Raw genomic sequence first — 12,748 nt, 5'->3', positions numbered from 1 at the left:
AGACTGCTTGGAGGAAATTCTGGTCCATCCGGCATCTCAGGAAGGGGAAGCAATGGACCATTAACACGATGGTTGGTGGAGATGGGGTGCTGCAGATTAGGTGGCTCGGGCATCTAATTAGTATACTCCCTAGACACCTCCCAGGTGAGGTGTTCCACGCATGTCCTACCTGGAGGAGGCCACAGGGTAGACCCAGAACACTCAAGAGAGACTTTGAATCCTGGCTGGTCTGGGAACAATACAAGAGTCCCCCCCCCCCCCCCATACGAGTTGGACAAAGTGGCTCGGGAGAGGAAGTCTGAACTTGTCTGCTTGAACTGCAGCTCTGCAACTTGACCTCGGATAAGCTGAATACCATGACCAATTTTTACAGGTTGATCCACTCAGATGATATCATTATTTTAATTCAAAGAACATTCGCTGGTAGCCATGCCCCTGTGGCAACTAGTGTGTAAAACTGACTTTTTCCTCAAAGTGGAAAAACCTGTACACTACCAGTAAGTTAATGTTTGCTTTCAACAAAGCCAAAGTTAAGATACGCCACAGAGGTCATGTAATGACATGGCAACAGGAAGCTAGTAGTTGTAAGGGGTACTTCTTCTGCTTAATGATTACTCACAAACCAGGAAGTGAGGTGAAACTAAGGACAAAAAAAAAGTGCTGGGCCTCACTATCTTCAAGGCGCTTGGTTCCTGGCAACACGCTGGCGGTCTGTGCCAGCTTTGGATCACTTCTGTCCAGGGGATTCTTTGAGCCCAGAAGAATGTCGAAAGGGACATTTGGAAACCTTCCCTCAGTTCAAGATGAATGGCTGCTATCCGAAAAAAAAGAGGGGGTGGGGGCAAACAAACCCCCTCCGATCCCCTTCAAACCTTCTTCCTTTAGATCCCAAGACTAAGTGTGAGCAGTCTGTTGTCCTCCTCCTCATTCTCCTGAATATCATCTAATCATCCTCACCCAGTGTTTCTCAATTAATTTATGTTACAAGCCCCCATGAAGACGAAAACATTTCGCTTACTAAAAATTTTTTTTCAGTATGTATAGCAGTAAAAGACTGAACGCGCATCAATTTGCCTAAAATAAGAAAAATAAATACGGTATTTCAACTGTAAACATCTTTTACTGACTCAATTGACCCATTTGATATTGATTGTGCCACTATCTGTCTCTTAACGCCTGTCTTCACTGTAAAAATCAGCAATCTAACCTAGACTTACACTCTTCTATCAAGCCAAAAAGTCTTTATCTTGTTTTGAGAATAATATACGATGCAAGAGCAAAATGTATAAGATTGTGAGGATTGTCTTTTATTTCTTACTTAGGTTGTAAATCCGAAAAATATTTAATTTACATGAACAATAAGCTAAATTACTGTCATAGTTTAGAGCAAGAATTTGAGCAGGTAGATGCAACAGGTAATGTTTCCATCGGAATTGCATCATTCTCAGGAAAAAGTATCTGAAACTGTTTTAGATGCTGTTCAATCAGATTTGTTAATTTTAACCCTTTCAGGGACAGCAGTTACTACAGTGGATAGCTCACCATGTTACCAGGTCACAGGGTGCATAAAAGGGTTGATATACTCTGCACACATAAAACAGGGCAAAATTATTTGAACTAAGTCCAAAACAAACTGAACATATTCAAATTTTCTCTATAGTGCTCAACAGAAAAGGGATGATCTTCAACAACATCAGCATTTGCCCCGAGGACTGTTTGAGTTTGTTCTCATGAGATGCCAAGATACTGACAGCGATAGGGCAGGGCTTATCACGAATGTCTATTGGTGACAAAGGAACACTCTGCATTGGTGAATTGAACACGTTCAACTCCATCTGTCCAGAGAGAACAAGGTAGTTTAAAACACACTTAATGTCCATGGGGGCAACTCCCTCATGAATGATGTGCATTATATCCTGAGGAGTTTGCTGAATGAGGTCAAATGAGGCCGGAAAATCAATCAACTTGCTCCTTCTATTTATCCCATAGGTGGTTTTGAGGGCAGATTTCAAGAAATCTGCGCGAACCTTTTCTAGTTCACATCACGACCGAATATGATTTTCCATCGTCTGTCTTTGGAGAAAAAAAAAACAACAGCACAAGGAATCCAAAATGCTGTACACATACAAGACCAATCCAGTTATTAGACATACTGCAACTTCCTGATATTTTGTTGGAGGGCTCATACAGGGGCAAAAGGTGACAACAAAATCAGGAAATTACATCACACATGCTCAGGGGTCTGGTAACACCCAATCAGAATTCAGCTTGTGAATGTCACATGACCACGGTCAAAACTGTTACTTAAAAATGAACAACAAAAAATCTTTTTCAACTCAATCACTGAACTTAACAGTTACTAAGGTTTTACCATAGATACATACTGCCACATGTGTCCAAACCATTGACTGGTAATGTATGGGTTTACGTAGTGTCGACTGATAATAATAGCATTTGACTGCTTTTGCTTTTTTTTTTTCTTTCTATACCCAGAATAATTTTTCTCCTTCTTTTTCTTTAGCCAACAGAAGATCCTGCCATCTGCCTCCAGAAAAGATCTTTCTGCGGCCCTCTGTTTTTCTTTGATGGGACTCACTTTGTTGTGGCAATTGGAACCACAACCATCACGATCATTGCCAAAGAAGACCTCGGTCAAGGTCTGCTATATCTGCTGGCTCACTACTGCACATTGCATCTTACCTATCCAAAGTATGTGGCAACTCTTCTCTCCGTCATTCAGAAAGAAGTATTAATGGACAGTATCCATGAGCGAGACACCACAGGCTCATACAAAAGAGCAATGGCAGAGTGGAAGGGATTTATTGAGAAGTAGAGCTGTTTTGGCTGGGATAAAGGCCTTGTTTGTGATTTTTTTTTTTAATGTACTGGTATGCCCAAAATGCTTTGCCCTATAAAGATGCTTTACATGTTAGCGACAGTTGATGAAATTTAAAATCATGTTTGTACGGCATGGAGTTGTACAAAATAATGCACAATTGTGACAACAGTTCTGTAAGACTAAAATAAATTGTCTCATTTTATACACAGTTTATGTTGAAATGCTTTAGGCAATTGTTTTTATTTTCAGAAGCAACTAGCTGTATTCAGCAATGTTTAGAAACAACACAACAACAAAAAAAATGTTTACCGATTTTTCAGGTAATCCATCTATGACCTCTTTCTTTGCAAATATCCCATGTTATAAAATGGAGACGCATGGCTAATGAAGCAAGGAGGCCAAAATATAATGGCTTAATGTAGCTGTTGTAATCTGTCAGCGCTGAAAGGACTGAAGGAGAAAAGTAACGAGTTCAGCTTTGAGTAAGATGATCTTCAGAGTAGATTTTAACTGCTGTATCTTCCAGATGGCAGGGTATCAAATATAACGAGTGTCTTGGATGGGTGATGTCAGTAATGATGGCTCTTGCCTTCTGCTGCAGGCGATCAATATAAAAGAGCGTAATAAACCTTCTGTGCTGTCTCAAAAAACACAAGCCAAGTCTCTCTTGTTTTCCACAGAGGAGCTTCCAGAGCACACTGTGCTGCGCTGGTAGGGGATGATCTGTATTGTGCTGATTTTGAAGTTGATGAGCAGTGAACGGTAGACAATTGTAATTCAGTTTCCTTTGGATGAATCGTCTCTGTGGAGCTCAGTTTATGTGGGTGGTGGCGTGTATTGTCCATTGTCTTCAGTTAAGTGGATGACGAGATATTTGATGGATCTCACCCTTTCCACCATCTGTCTATTGATCATGTAAGGGGACTGAATTGTTCCCCTAAGCCTCTGACAGCATACGATGATAATATCCTTAGTCGGAGTAGTGTTCAGGACAAGGTTCTTAACCAACCACCATTGTGTCAGGTGTTAAACTCCTTGTCTTAAGAGGCCGCTGCACCATTCCAACCTTGGCCTTTGGGAAAGTGAGCAGCGTCTGCCTGGTGCATTTTACACCTTTGGCATATCGAGCCATTGACGGGGCCGTCAGCGGGCAGTTTTCACCCAATTCAACATGTTAAATATGCGCCAACACCAAGTGCAATTTTACAACAGACAACATCTGTTGTAATACTTTCTATCTTACAACGGTGTCAAATCTAGGTCCAGAAAGTAAACCCAGCCACGGTTTGTCCTGAGCTACAGATGCTTCTACTTCAGAGCTCTTTTACCTGCCAGTTGAGTGAAAGCACATGTGGCTAAAGTCAAACTGTGGAAGGATTTACTTGCGAGACATTACATTTTGGCCATCAATTTGCTTTATTTATGCTTGTGATATGCATCAGCCGACAAGCTTCCCGTTTTCTTTTTATACTGCCGCCGATAGAATGGAGCGGTATTGATTCTCATCCATGTAGTCGGCATCACGGTCGACTTGTTGAAGTGTATACGGCGTCGCTTTTATTTGTGCCGTGGGCCAACGTTGAGGCCCATGCGGCAGTTGGTCGGACGCTGACCATTTTGACCAACATCCGATCGATCGATTGCAGCCTTAATGGAGCTCATTGTTCTCTGAAATGAGTCTCAGAAGAGTGCTGTCATCTACAAATGTAATAAATTTAACTATTTGTTGTATGAAGCCTTTATAGATGAAAAAGGAAAGTTTTGAAGTCTCCTTTCAACAGTTGATCAGTCATGTAATGATCACAGTGTGCATGACAACACTCATGTTTGCTACAGGCTAAGTTTGAAAGTAAACAAGCAACTCTAGCATCTGTTTCTCTATCAGCAACATCAACATCACAGAAAAGAGCTTGAAAAAAAGGAAGATCATGGTTTTTAAAGCCTCTTGTTTCAACTTCAAAACAATAGAATGTCTTCATCGGGTCTTAAGGGTGGTTGGGGGACTCTGCCCAACACCACATGGTCAGGATAAGCTTTTACAAACAACCAAAAATCAAGCAGAGAGAAAATCTATAAAACCTGTAGCTGACTTTAAAAAGAAGGTTATAATACAAATTTGACTCTTTTCTAACTGACACACAAAAAATAAATAAATAAATCCTAACATGAAACCTTGCAACTACAAAACATTCTTTCAACACTTTGTCAGTAAGTGTAGCATCTGGCAGGCTAGTGAACGGATCATGCTTATCTTACGAGTGACAGCAGGTCATTGTCTCGTCAAAACTTCAGCTGCCACTCTCAACCTCAACTTCTGTCGGTATTGAGACATGCCAGAGCAGTGGTTCTTAACCTGGGTTCGATCGAACCCTAGAGGTTCGGTGAATCGTTCTCAGGGGTTCGACGGAGGCTCTGCAATGGAGAAAAATGTTTTAATACATGCTAACTATGACGAGCAAAAAAAGAAACTGGTCGGACGAATATGTACAACATGGATTCACATGCATCACGGAGCGTCCTATCTGCATGATTTGTCATGCCAAGTTGAGCAACTCTTAGTCTTGCACCGGCAAAACTGAAGGAACACTTCTTGAAACCGCATGGAGATTTATTTTGTTCATTTTATGCACAATTAAAAAAAAAGTGTGTCTTGAAATTTTATTTACTTTTTTCTGTTTTTAATAAGGGCGGCCCGGTGGTCCAGTGGTTAGCGCGTCAGCCTCACAGTGCGGAGGTACTAGGTACAATTCCAGCTCCGGCCTCCCTGTGTGGAGTGTGCATGTTCTCCCCATGCCTGTGTGGGTTTTCTACGGGTACTCTGGTTTCCTCCCACATTCCGAAAACATGTGTGACAGGTTAATGGAACAGTCAAAATTGTCCCTAGGTGTGAGTGTGTGCGTGGATGGTTGTTCGTCTCTGTTTACCCTGCAATTGGCTGGCAACCGGGTCAGGGTGTCCCCCGCCTACTGCCCGAAGACGGCTGAGGTAGGCTCCAGCACCCCCCACGGATCGGAAAATGGATGGATGGATGGATGGATGTTTTTAATAAATGCATTTTTTAATGTCGTGAATTTGTAAAAAAAAATCATATTTTTATTTTTCACTAATGAAGGGTTCGATGAATGTGCATGTGAACTGGTTGGGTTTGGTACCTCGAACAAGGTTAAGAACCACTGTCTTGAGTCTTCTTTGAATGTGAGTCTGCTGACTTCATGTACACTGACTCTATACCGTATTGGCCAGAATATAAGATGGCCCTGATTATAAGACGACCCCCTCTTTTTCAAGACTCAAGTTTGAAAAAAGACTTTTTGAACACCAAATTATTTTTTATCCAGAAAATAATTACAGTACATCTGAAACAAATGATTATAAAAATATATTTGAGAGAAAAAGCATGTTATTTTGCCTCATTCAAATCTTAGTATCTGAACATTTAAATATGTAAACTAAAGTGCAATCACATTTGTAAATGAATGGCTTCTGGTTTTTGAAATGTAAATTACATCATAACTTCTCCTCAGCTGCCGGTTAACCTGGTCGATCTACGACTCACTTTTCTCCAGATTGTTGCTACGTTTCTCCATTTTCTGTTCTCTCTTCTATTATTTTCTTCTCGTTTCTTTCTTACCGCTATTTTTTATTTTTCTTCTTCATGCTACCGCTATTTTTATTTTTATTCTTCGTGACAGGGGTTTGCTTTGGCCTGGGGAGTCAAATTCAGCATTCGCTTCAATGGTATCTGTCGCCATCTAGCGTCGTGAATGGGTATAATATCTAGACCCCAAATATAAGACGACCCCCACTTTTTCAGTGTTATTTCAATGCAAAAGAAACACCGTCTTATATTCGGGCCAATACGGTAATTTGGTCAAAGCCACTTTGCTGAGGCTGAGCCTTGATTTGGAAGAGGAGCTGTCAAAAAGCCACTGAACTGAAGAGTACATCGTGAGACGCTCACTGAAATGTGAGGACCATGTGACATGCTTGATGTCTTGCATGGCATCAAAAATGAAGGAAGCAAATAAATAAAAAAATCCCCCGCCCAAATGCTGCTTGTCTGCCTCGCAAGCACTTGCATAACTATTGAAAGCCGTTTGCCCTTGACATTCAAGTTAAGGTCAGTGTGATCGTATGCCCTGTGTCCTCTGGAGGATGACAACTTTGGCATACTAGTCGTACAACTGCATGTTACTTGTGAAGCAAATCTGTATATTATTTGACAATTGCTTGCTACGAATACGCCTTGTGGTATGATAACCACCAGCGCAGTAACAGAACTACCAGAGTGCCTTAATCATATGACCATGTCTTACCAGTATGTTTTATTTTCCATAATTAAGACCATTTTTGGTCTCAAATACACAAACAAAACGTACTAGTAAACGACTGTGCTTCACTTGTAACACTGCTATACCCATCATGTGAGCTTGTGTGGCACACTAGTAGCCTTCTGGATCCTAGTCGTTGCACCACAATGCCCACCCGTAGTTTTGCGTACCTTATAACAAGTAGTTGTCCTGCTCATATGCCGATGTTGTCCTCTAAATGTGCAGATATGTCATACATTCATGAAAAAAAACATTACTCATAAGGCACAGTCATATGGTGCACCACAGACTTTCTACTATTGCACTGAATTGTCTTGGTAGTGAGGACAAAGAGCATCCTAGTCCATTCACTTACAATGAATATTAAGCCCATGTAATAAATGCTTTCCATAAAGACATTTGAGCATTGACCTGATATCCACCTTAAGGTTTATGAGCTAGTACGCTTTCTGTCCTCAGTACTAGGACATCATTGTTCCGTGTATACGTTCACTGCTCTGAATAAATGACTTGATAAAAGTCTCTGTCTGTCTCTCTCTCAATACTTGCCATACAATAGCAAAAGTATTACGGATCATTCCACTAGCATGCATTTACTGCCTGCTGGAGGTCCTCTACATTACGCCCCTCATATATCCTTCTTTCACTTCCCCAGGATGAGATTATGACTTTACTCTCATAAGATGCTTTTTAGGTGTAGAACCCAGGAGTGGCTAACCTGCAGCGTGTAGTCATGTTGATTTGCAATTATTTGTGAGAGCACAGACAACTGCCCTAATCAAAATTTTGCTTCCTGACACCGTTTTCATATTTAATTGAGTTCATGTTCCGTTGCAAAACAAGTTTCAAGAAAAAGTATTCTCCTCCCCAATAAGCTCTTGCAATGAGTGATTTTCCACATGCTGATAGTCAAGAAACATCTTATTGTGAATGGAAAAAAAAGATGTTAGAGAGTAACGAATCGTTTTACAAATTAACTAGCTTCAAGTTTGTGATGCTGAAAGTGGATTGGTTTGCATTCACAGATGACTAAAGTGTAACATCTCACAGCCTGCACATAGCTCATCCATTAAACAACGAAACGCATCATTACCATGGAGTAAAAGATTATGAAATAGTATGGTTCATGTTGTCAACCCTGAAGCATGGGTGTGTGCATCGGGCAGTATATACTTAGTTCGCTGCAGGATTCAACATCGATTTGAATAAGTGATGCTCACTGATTAAACATTTGCTGAACAAACGCAACAAATAGTCTTTCCACTGTCTCCTCGAAGGAAGACCCCATCTTGATTTCTTTGACAGCCTTTGAAAAACTGTTGGAGGATCTCAAAGACAGATTTTGTCGAGATTCAAGCCGACGTCACACGACACCAATGCAGTCCGTTGACTGTTGAGCATTTAGACGTAGTGTCATGGTCGATTTTGAGTTGTCTTGATGTGTCGTAGCCCGTGTCGTGTGACATATTCAACGACGAAAGTCTGGCATGTCAGAATTTTTGTTTGTCATTCTTTGATTGGTTCTTCGGCATTGACCAATAGGAAGACAGTGCCCTCCTACATATGATGAGAGACTGGACGTGGAGCACATCATCACAATGTGGTGTACAATTTTTAATGAGTGACTTGAACACAAGGGGAAATACTGGAAAGTATACGCAGCAATTCGAGTCTTGCTACATTTGCTAACTGCAAAGCTAGTAGCTGATTAGCAAACATGGTGTCATCGAACAAATGTGTTACCTTACTTTAAAAAAAAAAAAAAAATATATATATATATATATATATATATATACAGTCCATACCGCTCTCTCCCCACCATCCAGGAATGGGTCCATACTCTTTTTCTTTTCTGAGCCGAGAACAAATGCACATGCAGATAATGCCTCCGTCGACATGACGAAAGCTGCTGTGTGTGTTTTTGAGATTCACAAATCTAGTGGTGATTTTCACTTTATCACGCCATGACTGTTATGAATATTCTGTACTGCTTGTCGAATTGTCGAACGCGCGTTTGCGGAGCAGCGAACGGGCACATTTATTTTTGACACCAACCAATTGCGCTGATGTACAAGAAACACATGCGCACACACGTCTCAAATATTCACGTGTCAAAAGGCCCGTCTCTCCTCCGACAATCGGGAGGCAGTGGTGCTGTCTCCAACGATAACATAGACCAGTACACCATATTAAGGTGATATTGTATTTTAGGTAAATTGCCTCAATTTAGTTTGAATGAATGCAATTCATTCATAAACACGTAATAGGGCAGGTTGGGGCTGATACACTGTTGATTGGTGTTCCCATCACCCAGGTTGGCATTTGCAAGTTTATTATAGAACATGAAACAAGATTTCACAGAAAAAAACCACAACTTTGTATTATTGCAACATATCCGTGATTTTCGTCATCCACGCCTTAGGCTGCAGTCATTGTGGAAAAATGCGCAACAGCAACTGAGCTGTGTGTCCACGCAAGGTTAGCAAGATACTGCCTTTGACTTAGCGGCTGCAAATAAAACAGTAAAGTTGCTCATTCTCTTTCCAATTTAAAAAGACAAACTTATTGTTAAAAAGCTACATCGCAAGCACTTAAGAAAAACTTTGCGTGTACCTTTTGACGAGACAAATACCCAGGTTCCAATAAGTTATGTAACAGGTAAATCAGAAACCTTTTACCCAAATCAAATAAGACCTTTTGGCAAACATCCACAACACGTGGAAATTATTCACAGCGGGGAAGTAATGCAATACATTCTTTTTCATCTCATTCTGTGAAAAGCACACTTAGGGGTGAACTGTACAAAAGTCTAAGCTTACCTAAACTTCTCGTGGATATTGGCAGCCGCAATTTGGTATTCCACTTCTATGACCAAACCCCGTTCAAATGTCACTTCTTTTTGTGATGTCTTGGCGTAATGCAGTGACAAAGGTGTTTTATTATGAACAAATAAAAAAAGTGGACTGATCAAATTATGTATTCTATTTATTTTCATAATTCTGCTCTAGAAGATGTGTTTTAAGTAATCAAATTAGATATTAAAGTCGAGCACAACAGCAAACAATCTAACCTGCACAACCCTAAGTTACACTTCTCAGTTTCATCTGTCTTCTCATTTTTCCAAACTACTGTCAAAGTTTCTCACACACACTTGTGCAGTCATGCACGCACGCACGCACACACACACATCTTGTAGGTTTTCTTTTAGTTATGATGCGAAAAGGGTGGCCCAATGGGAGTTTGGTTAGCGCGTCGGCCTCACAGTGCAGATGTGCAGGGTTCGATTCCGGCCTTCTTGTGTAGAGTTTGCATGTTCTCCTCATGCCTGTGCGGGTTTTCTCCGGGTAATCTGGTTTCCTTCATAAACATGCTTGGCAGGTTAATGGAACCCTCAAAATTGTCCCGAGGTGTGAGTGTGAGCACGGATGGTTGTTTGTCTGTGTGTGTGCTTTGCGATTGGCTGGCAAGCAACATACTGCCTGAAGACAGCTGGAATAGGTTCCAGCATGCCCTGCAACCCAAGGAAAAGCGCATCAGAAAAAGGATGGATGAAGGATGCGAAAATGCAGGCCGTGTGGGAAGGGAATAAAAGTCGGTTCAGCCAGGATCCAGGGAAGACATTTACCAGTTTAGTTTATTTCATTTGGACACAGATCACACAGGCATCAAGGTTCCCCCAGCTGACCAGCTCTCACGAACCTTCTCAACCCATTTTTGAAGGAGTACACTTGAGCTGCAGGCTAATCAGGTCAAAGCTCATCAGTTGGCCATCCGCAGGTGGTTGCAATTTTCTTCCCTGAAACAATCAGCTTACAACAAAACACACGAAGCACCGCACAATCACCACAGCAACAGTTTTGGATGGAGAGAAATGTGCACCTTTCTCCCCCAATCCGAAATCGACAACAATCAGCAGTTATTAGGATGGATAATTTGGCTTTATGACACTTGTGTCAGCGTAATCCTTTTGTTCACATATGATATCAACTAAAATGTAAATATCAGTCCAGTGGTTAGCGCATCGACCTCACAGTGCAGAGGTTCAATTCCAGCTCCGGCATCCCTGTGTGGAGTTTGCATGTTCACCCCGGGCCTGCTTAGGTTTTCTCTGGGTACTCCTGTTTCTTCCCACATTCCAAAAACCTGCATGGCAGGCTGCTTGAACACTCAAAATTGTCCCTAGGTGTGAGCGTGAGCGCGGATGGTTGTTCGTCTCTGTATGCCCTGCAATTGGCTGGCAACCTGTGCAGGATGTCCCCCGCCTACTGTCCGATGACGGATCGGAAAATGCATGTAAATATCCCTGTACTGCATGAGTGCATTGTTACATAATCACAGTCCGGTCACACAGACATTTTCTGATGGTGAGCTTTACCAAGTGTCAATCATGCAAGCGCTAAGGATTAAAGTACAGGGCTTGTTACTCCGCTGCTTTGTGCGTTGCATAACAACAAGCAACTGTCCAATGAAGCATAAACACACATGCACTCTGCAGACGTACTTTTTTTGTGTGTCTGAGAACAGTAATACTCCGTCCGAGGACTTTATTTATTGGACTTTATTTCGCAGCTCTCATTTCTTTCGACCAGGGGTATCAATCAATCATTTTTGTTGCGGGCCATTTTGGATTGACATCCTGCTTCGGAGGGCCGTGATGACAGTGAAACTACATAAACGTTGAATCGTCTCATCACATTATTACTCATACACAACAAATTCATGGATTGCTAGTTTTGAAATCAGTCTTATAATGGCTATAATAGTTGTCAATTATTGATCAAGGGAGTGTAAACAGACTGTAAAATAATTGCAAAATGTCATCGTTATTGATTACACATGACAATTTGACATTTCGGGACAGATTTTAGCATGGATCATGCAAGTTGACAGACATGATTTGCTTTCTGGGGCCATAAAATGTCATAGTGGGCCAGATCTGGCCCCCAGGTCTTGAGTTTGACACCATTGCTTTAGATCATGACATTTTTTGCAGTGAAGTGTTTTTTTTTTTTTTCTGGCTAACTTCAGTTTGTCAGACAGGTTCCATTCAGGAGATGTTGTGATTGATAAGGCTTGTGTGTGGTCAATCAATATGCAATGAAAAAATGTGATCAGCCACAGTAAACTCATGATTTAACAAGCAACCACTTTTTCAAACAAAGCCATGTAACTTTGCATAGTTTTCTTTCCACTTAATAAATCAAATAATCCATTAAACAGTGCAATTTATGTTTACTTAGGTAATCTTTGTCTGATGTTGAGCGAAAACTAAGTGGAGAAATGTTGCAAAAAAAAAGAGAATAAAATGAAAGGAGCTACACACTTTTTCATGACATAGTATACTGTTTATACATATACAGTATATATATATATATATATATATATATATATATATACTGTATGTATATAGGCTAACAGTATATAAAGAGGTGTACATAAAAATGTTCTTTTTTTTTATCGATACACTGATCTCATGGAAAACCTATGACACATCTGGGCAAGGTTTCTCATGAATATGTGTCGCTATGTATTTTTATTTTCTTCTTCTAAATGGATGGATGGATGGATACCATCCATC

The 12,748-nt window shown here is 40.8% G+C and overlaps 1 pseudogene; it reads right to left on the bottom strand.

Moving 5' to 3' along the window:
• Positions 1 to 1,226: 1,226 nt before the first annotated feature.
• LOC147200897 (uncharacterized) lies at positions 1,227 to 2,036 on the bottom strand (annotated as a pseudogene).
• Positions 2,037 to 12,748: the final 10,712 nt, after the last annotated feature.

This window comes from Hippocampus guttulatus, chromosome 8, assembly GCF_054856545.1.
Source record: "Hippocampus guttulatus isolate MCC_2025c chromosome 8, RoL_Hgut_1.0, whole genome shotgun sequence".
Lineage (NCBI taxonomy): Eukaryota > Metazoa > Chordata > Actinopteri > Syngnathiformes > Syngnathidae > Hippocampus > Hippocampus guttulatus.
This window is presented reverse-complemented; position numbering and strand designations above follow the sequence as displayed.